The 9,542-nt window shown below is 33.2% G+C and overlaps 1 protein-coding gene across 5 annotated transcripts in view; it reads right to left on the bottom strand.

The window, feature by feature from the left end:
• Window positions 1-9,542, bottom strand: part of LOC106874565 (centriolar satellite-associated tubulin polyglutamylase complex regulator 1) — a 125,349-nt gene that overhangs the window by 24,546 nt on the left and 91,261 nt on the right. The window lies entirely within an intron of this gene.

Here is a 9,542-nt window from a genome sequence, read left to right as displayed (position 1 = left end):
AGAACAAACTAAACCCTGCTGTTTCTTATGGAAAGTTGTAACCTGCAGAACAACATGCACAATATATATGTGTGTGTGTACATATGTGTGTGTGTACAAACTTGTATATTTGTATAAATGTTTACATACATGTGCATGTGTATATATGTATATATACATAGAATAAAAGTATGTGACAGGAAAAACAGAAAATAGGACAAAGAAAACACAGCAGGGACAGGAATATATATATATGTTTTCATTCATCAGTTGTTCATTGAAGTACTGCAGCTTTGGTACATTAACAACATGATTGTTCACTTCAGGGTGTCAGTAGACTTAACAGTAATTATATATATATATATATATATATATATATATATATATATATATATATATATATATATATATATATACACACATATATATAAGAAGCAAGTTTAAAATAATGGTCATTACATACTTTTCCTTTATTGGAGCAAATTTGGCTTACAGTTGTTTCCAGAAGTCATTATAGATACATTACTTATAAGTTTACTCAGTTGATATATTGATCAATTGAAGAAACTTGAATGACCTAAAAAAATTAATGCTACTTTCATCAGAACCATTTCTGGTTACAACAAGCAGAGCACTTATATATATATATATATATATGTATATAGAAATTTCATCTTTAACTTTACTGTAATGTATTTACAGTTTAAGTAATGCTGAAGAGTCCTGAAAAGCTTGAAATAGTATTATGTATGATTACCACTAACTAGAAACTGTAATGACTTTGCCATAGTGTATATATATATATATATATATATATATATATATATATACATACATAAACACTCATACATACATACGTGTATATATATATATATATATATATATATATATATATATATATATATATATATATATGCTCATACATGTGAAATATTCATATCCTTTTCATCTTCCTTGATTTTGAATTCGAAATTCTAATCTGGTCTCATGTTGCAAAGAGATAGTTACTTTGCTTGGTATTAATGGCCATTTAGAGGGCACCATGCATGTTTGAAGAACTTTAGTTGAAGTTTTGTGAAAATCCATTTTAATGTCGGATGTTGGTCAGAGCATGTGTGTTTATGAATGTAAGCCTGTTTGACTATGTGAAGGACATAGAAGATAACAGCCAAAATATTCAGTGAAGGCTTATAAAATCATTTTTAGTTAATGTTGTAACAATTGGCTGCTGGAAGATTCTTTCACAAGGTAGATGCTCACTGAAAACTGTTAATATTCTGTATATAAACACTATGAATGTTTTCCTTGTCTCTCAATTACTAAACCATTCTATGAAGAAAACACACACACACACATACACACACAGAGGAAAAATGCAGGGAATATTACATGAATTCCCTCCAGGCTGTAATTAACTTGCATTTAATTTCACTGTAATGTTGCTCTTCATAATATATCTAACAGAGTTAGAGGTTAAATCATACTGAAGATTCCTAAAAGGGATGAAATAGTACAATATACATGATTATCACTAACTAGAAATAGTAGGAACAAAAAAAAAAATACATATATATACATATGAACTCTTTGTATCCTTTTCATACTCCTTGCTTTTGAATTTAGATTTCTAATCCTACCTTTCACTGTGAAGAGTTAATCACTTCCCTTTGTATCTATGGCTATCCAGAGAAAACCATGCATATATTAAAGAGCATAGGCTTGAAACATCAAAGACTTTTTCCATTCTTCTCAAGCATTAAACTAATACACCTGCTTGTTGTTCCTTCACTTGTTTTTGTCTTTTGTTTTCTGTAAATTTGAACAATATATTACACATGCTCACATGGTCACCCCACTTTGATCCTGCCTGACTGAACTTCCTACTCTCTTGGACTTCCATTTTAACTACCTTCTCGAACTTTTGGTACCTCTCCTCATCCACCTAACCATCTCACCACCCAGATTACCATTGGATCTTAGTACTCTTTCGAACTCTACCTTCACAGATCTTACTGGCTACTTTCATTGATATATATATATATATATTCTTTTATTCGTTTACTTGTTTCAGTCATTTGACTGTGGCCATGCTGGAACATTGCCTTTAGTTGAACAAATCGATCCCAGTACTTATTCTATCGGCCTCTTATGCCAAACAGCTAAGTTACAGGGACATAAACACAACAACATCAGTTATGGTGGTGGTGGTGGGGCAACATAGACACACAAATACACACACACACATGCATATATATATATATATATATATGACGGGCTTCTTTCAGTTTCCATCTATCAGATCCACTCACAAGGCTTTGGTTGGCCTGAGGCTATAAGTAGAAGACACTATAGCCCAAAGCTAGAAGGTGCCATGTAGTGGGGCTGAACCCAGAACCATGTGGTTGGGAAGTAAGCTTCTTACCACACAGCCACTCCTGCACCTTTATATATATATATATATATCAATGAATAAAAGGTTAAACTACCGTCTTTATTTTTATATTTGTCATGCTATATATAGTGTAGTATGAAGTTTCACATCTAATGAACTAAATGTATGTATATTTGTGGTAATGTGACAATTTTTATTATGCAAGATTTGTAAACCTTTACAAAACTTCTTGATGTTTACATTCTTTTACAACTCTGTGATGAGTAATCATTAATGTCTTTGACCACTCATAAAAAAAAAATTCACCTCATCCTATTGCAATGATATTTAAGATGACAATGATGAAATTAAAGTCGATGACAACAACATAATTGAAACTGACAATGACAAAATTGAGTCTAATGATGACTTAATTTGAGGTTGACACTGTGTGTTTTGACTGTTATTTCCAGCAGGTAGACACACTTTGTATGTCCTTTGATTAAACTTAATCCTTCAGCTATTTAATGCTTTTTGGGCCTGCAATCGTCTATATTATTGATTCTATTATTATCATTTTTAATTGCTACAGTAAATAATAGTGGAGTCAAAAATATTTTTGCAAATATTTTCTCCTAAATTATTTGCTATATATATAGCAAATAATATATATATCTTCTTTTGTGCCCTTTTAAAGTCTAGCCAGGCTCATGGGACTGATTTCCCGGTTTCTATGGCGTATGTGTTTCCCCCAGCTGGACAGGACGTCAGTCCATCGCAGTGTTACTCAAGAAACAGGAAGAAAGAGTAAGAGAAAGTTGGGGCGAAAGAGTACAACAGGGGTAGCCACCACCCCCTGCTGGAGCCTTGTGGAGCTTCAGGTGTTTTCGCTCAATAAACACACACAACGCCTGGTCTGGGAATCGAAACCGCGATCCCCCGGCTGCGAGTCTGCTGCCTTAACCACTGGGCCATTGCACCTCCACACATATATATATATATACACACACACATATACATATACATACATATATATATACATATTCTTTTATTCTTCTACTTGTTTCAGTCATTTGACTGTAATCATGCTGGAGCACCGCCTTTCGTCAAACAAGTTGACCCCGGGACTTATTCTTTGTAGGCCTAGTATTTCTTCTATCAGTGTCTTTGGCTGAACTGCTAAGTTATTGGGATGTAAATACAACAACATTGGTTGTCAAGCAATGGTGGGGGGACAAACACATATGACAGGCTTCTTCCAGTTTCCGTCTACCAAATTCACTCACAAGGCTTTGGTTGGCCAGAGGCTGTAATAGAAGACACTTGCCCAAGGTGCCATGCAGTGGGACTGAACCCAGAACCATGTGTTAGTAAGCAAGCTACTTACCGCACAGTCATGCCTGCACCATATATATATGTAAAGAATAAATTCACTGAGATAGAATGGAAAGCTGCTGAAGTTGCGTCCAGTAACATTAAATATCTGTGCTGTATATTGGCTACTGACTGGCAAGTTAGGAGATATGAATAGAGAAAAGATCTAAAATCTTTTCAACAAAAACACACTAAAAAAGCCATCTCCATTAACATGTTCAAATTTAAAATTTAAAATCATATCATGATCTGAAATCTTACTACTTGAAGGATAATATTATATTTCAATAGGTGGTGTTTAATTATAAAGTTGAAAGTTAATTATTTCAGTAAGCCTGTCATAATGTTGGATTATTTTGAAAATGTAAACACAAGGCAGAATATGTTGTTGTTAGAAATATGGTTTCTTTCAATTAAAAAAACAAAGGGTATACAAAACCACATATGACTTCCCTACCAAACCTTGCCCTGGGTTTGAAATTCACAGCACACGCATGCGCAATTGCACACACACATGCACACACATACATGCAAAATCACACACATTACACACTATAGCAAAGGGTTGTGTATATAGCATGGGTTTATAATGTCAGTACACAGTAAATATCAGCATTGCAAGTAAATATCAATTGATGATGTTACATGCAAAAGCAAACACATCTGCATAAGCAGAATTCGATTCTGCTATAAAACAAACATGCTTGTGATGATATACAATCTCAGGAATTTATATATACACACAGTCCATAAGTGCAGAACAGATATGCACAGCACACTACTGGCTGGCTATAAGCATAATGCACATTTAATACTGCATATTTTGTCAATGACAGGAGAAGTGATTTAAAAGTACAAGTTAATCTGTTTGTTCTGGATATAGATCATAGAGACATATTGCTACAATATCTATAGTTCTGTGTCTTTGCATGACCCAATTGGCAATGATTGGAATTATTTCAGCTGTTTTATTTAAATACAACCATGAACGATCAAAGTTGCTAGCTATTACTGTAGTTTAAAGCTTAGTTCAAGCCTAGGGAATACATTAATTGAAGCCAGTATGCATCCATAGCTACAGATGCTGCATGCTGGCTAAGAAAGCCATGAAGCTAAAGGAAAAAATTTGGGCTCAGAGTGATTATTTTTATAGTTAAATGATTTAATATCCTTCCTGTTGTCAATGATGCCTTACTCAAGGGGCACAATGCAATCTTAGCAAAAGTGGTAATGTTTGAAATGATGACTTGTTCACAACTCACTTGGCTTTTCTCCTCTTTGGTTTGGCCTGGAGCAGTCTTGGGTTAACTGCAACCTGTGGGACTTTTGAAAAATTACCTTGAATTATTTTGGTAGTGTGGCTCCACCTGATGATGAGTTATGTCTCATGCAGCCTGCTTTTTGAGAATCATTGCTTATGCATGGTTTAGAGAAAGGAGCTGTTCTTATGGCCACTGTAGGCCCTCCAAAACCAGTAAAATTGTTATTATGCATATTGGTTCCTAGTTTCATGAATGAGGAATTATGTACATTATTTACATAATTTACATTTGACGATATTTGTCCTCATCTTTGTCAACAAATTCTCCATTAGCATTAAAATATATGGACTTCCTAAACCACATTCCAGAGAGAGTAAAGACAGAGACAATTCTAATTAGTTTCAATGTGATCAGCCTCTACACAAACATCTCCCAAATATTCTACTGAAAGCAGTAGAATTTTGGACAGACAAATACCCTCACAGAATTCAAGAAATATTCCCAAAAGAATTTATACTGAAAGAATTGTGATTGGTGCCAGTAAACAACTACTTCTTTGATAACCAATAATACCTTCAAATAAAAGATATGGCAATGGTCATAAAAGTTGCTCTCATATTTGCAACACTAGTGATAGGATTCCTTGAAGAAAAAAAAGATCTATGCCTGGTCTGGAATTACTTTTGATCAGCATTTCCAATCCTATTTAAAAGAAAATTGGAAAAGATTCCCAGAAGACTACTTCATATTTAAGAATAGAAGGAAGACTTTACAAGACTTACTGAAATTGATAAATAGCATTCATGAATCAATCCAATTCACAAGGAAATTAAATGAAAAGGAATGTTCTTTTTTGGATATTTTGGTAATTAAGGAAAATGAAACTTTTACAGTCAACCTCTTCTACAAGGACACAGGTATACACCAACATTTAGATTTTAAATATTGTCACCCATTAAAAAGAATATCCCATTTAATGCAAGGTGTATAGTTCAATAGTTACAAACACAAACAAATGAAAGAGATGACTGGCAGAACTAAATATATTCTTTCAGAAACAAAAATACCTACAAAACTTTGCAAATTAAGCCATAACAAAAACAAAAGAGATCACAATCTCTCTCTTACAGTGAAACTCTTACAATGAGGAGGAGGATGACAAAACATAAATATTCCATTTGTAGTCATTCATAATCCTAGTAAACATTACGTCTTATGCATTATTTACATTTGACGGATATTTGTCCTCATCTTGTTTGTTGTTAACACAATGTTTCAGCTGATATACCCTCCAGCCTTCATCAGGTGTCTTGGGGAAATTTTGAACCTGGGTTCTCATTCCTAAGGTGTTTATTATTATTATTATTATTATTCAGGTCACTGCCTGGAATCGAACTCGGAATCTTGGGATTAGTAGCCTGTGCTCTTAACCACTACACCATATGCCCCAAGAGACCTGATGAAGGCTGGAGGGTATATCAGCTGAAACGTGTTAATGACAAAGATGAGGACAAATATCGTCAAATGCAAATAATGTAAATAATGTAAACAATTCCTCATCTCTTAAATATAGAACTGTATAATGTCTTATGTTTGGCCAAATGATACCCGCCAATTCTACACTGTTGAAAACTCTCCTCAAAATAATTAAAGAATCACAAATTATTACCAGCCAAAGACAACTACCAAATCTTAAAAAGACTCTTAACAAAGGCAAAATTTACAGCAGAAGGAGAAATAATGCAGCTAACAAGATGTGGAGACCTTCATTGTAGGATGTGTGAATTAACCGAACAGAGCAAAAGCAAAATATATAAGAATGGGGAGGAATTAAAAGGTTAATGCAAATATGAATTGCAAAACAAAAGATCTCATTTACTGCTCCACATGGCCACAATGCAGTGAAAATTCCATCAGCTAAACAGGATCAAAATCAATAGATCATGTTAGGATACATAAGCAAGAAATCAAAGAATTGTTTTATGTAGTGAGCTTCTAGACGGTTGTGAAAATGGAAATTTCAAAATATTTCCTTCATTTTTTTTTTTTCAAAATAAAAGAAAATAATCAACTACAAAAAGCAAACGAAGAATATTTTATAAGAATTCTGAAATGGAAACTAAACCAGGAATAGTCAACACTACTAAATCCACCTATTTCTATACATGTTACCTTATAACATGTATTTGAAAAGCTGAAAAAGTGAAAGGCATTTACACAACATGGAAACTTCTTTCATAGGCTTGTGTCATTCTGTTTTCTTTCAATGATTTTTTTTTTTAATGTTAGTAATTTTTACTGTAAGGAAATCTTTCTCCAAACATGTGTGTATGTGTGTGTGTGTCTATCTTTGTGCTTCCCAGAAATTTGCTGAGCTACAAGCAATGACATTGCTGTCATTTCCCTTGTCAACAAATTCTCTATTAGCATTAAAGATGTGTGGACAATGCCTTACTTGAATAACAGGTAAGTGTTAGTGACATGAAGAGTATCTGTCTGCAAAACAATGTCTTACAAATATATTCATCTAACCCATAGTAGCATAGGAAAAAAAACATGTAAAATCAAGCAAACTACACACTAGTTTTAATCGATTTTATCGATTTAAATTTCCTTTCTATTTGAAAATTAGTTATGAAACACGTATAGTCATTTTATTATCTTTATCTTATGATATTTACTTTGTATTATATTATACTCATTTATTGTGCTTTTAATTATTAATTTTTCTATATGTGACAGTTGATTTTCATCCATGAGTTCATGAACCTTGATTCTTTTCCCTAAAACTATATATATATATATATATATATATGTATGATGGACTCTCCTGTCGAAGATGATGTATGAGTGTTCAGCCTTTTGCTGAATGACCTGCACAAATGATTTGTTTATAGTGATCAAGTGTCCATGCCACACATTAGCTCACTCTCTCCATCAAATCAACGTTGTCTGAACAGGTGTACAGTGTACCATGCGTCTGTGTCGAAGTGATTGTGGAGTGACATGAAATGAAGTGTTTTGCTCAAGAACACAATGCACCACCCAGTGTAGGAATTGAAACCACGATCTCATGATCATGAGTCCAACACCCTAACCACTAGGCCATGCACCCTCACATATGTGTGTGTGTGTGTGTGTGTGTGTGTATACATACATACATTCATGTGTATATATATATATATATATATATATATATATATATATATACATACATACACACATACATACAAGGGGGTGCTGAAAAATTCCTGGCTTTAAGGGTATCATGAAAGGCCTGGTTGAAAACTCAACCTTCTGAGTTCCTTAACAAGGCTTAGAAAAACTAAAGGACTGCTGCAATAAGTGTGTGAATCTGAGAAGGGAAAGATGTAGAATAAAATAATTATAATTAACTGATTCTCCTGTATTTTCTTGTACCCAAAATCATGAACTTTTCAGCATACCCTCGTATGTGTGTGTTTATCTTTATGACAAATATATTCGGAATTAATTAAGCAAGTATACTTCCATTCTAAAAAAAAAAAAGGCCTTGTGCTTCGTCAAAAGAAAGTTTAATTATTAAAACACAAACCTGAGTAATGCAAGAACCAATGTCTTAAATATCAGAAGTTGAGATAGAAAAGATGAGTTGTTCCGTTAAGTATTCTGCCAGCTTAGCTAATCTAGTGCTTAAATACAGTATAGAGTTTAAACAAAATGTAGCATATGATATCCTTTTGATAAATGATCTTGTTGTACAAGTAAATTGGGTGTGACTTGCTTTTAGTAGCCAATTTACATTTCATATGTCTGCTATATAATATAAAGTGACATTAATAGTTTTTCTCAGCTAATTTAGACAGTGGGTTTACAATATTTCTACAGACCTGGTACTTGCTAAAAGATAACCTGTGTTGGCCATGTTTAAACCATTTCATAGTGTGTGTCTCTAGTTTCATTGTATTGTCTAGATTTAACTGGTGGGGGGAAAAAGGGTTTCTTTTTCTTGTTGTTATTTTTTGTCAATGAATGGATACCCTTTTGTTATCAAATACAAGAAGATAAAAGCTAGAGGTATGCTTGTTGTGATACACTTGTGATATGATTTGTAGTGCAGCTCAGTGCAGTGAAATTAATACTTGAGATGTGATTAATTGCAAAAGAAAAACAGTGGAACACCATAAAAAAAAGAACAAAAAAGCAGACAATTATACAATTATCCAGTTCAGTGAAGGCTGAGGTTTAACAGTATCAAGAGACAATGGGGAGAATGACTTACAATATTTAGTTACAGTTCTTTGTATTCTAAGTTCAAGAAATACTGAAGTTGATTTTGCTTTTCTTATTTATGTTGATAAAAGAAGTAATTGGTCAAATTCTGGAACTGATATAATTAAAAATACCCCAATCCTTCAAAATTTGTTACTTTGTGTCTATGTTAGAAATCATTATTTAGTTCACCTAATTTTAAATTTCTAAATCAAGCCATACTGGGGTTGACTTTACTTTTAATTGTCTTGAAGTTGTAAACCCTTAGAGAGTTCTGTAAGGGTTCTAGATAGAGGTTACCACCA

Source organism: Octopus bimaculoides, chromosome 6, assembly GCF_046866305.1.
Source record: "Octopus bimaculoides isolate indiv1 chromosome 6, ASM4686630v1, whole genome shotgun sequence".
Taxonomy (NCBI): domain Eukaryota; kingdom Metazoa; phylum Mollusca; class Cephalopoda; order Octopoda; family Octopodidae; genus Octopus; species Octopus bimaculoides.
The sequence above is the reverse complement of the archived record's forward strand: the minus strand, read 5'-3'. Positions and strand labels throughout refer to the sequence as shown.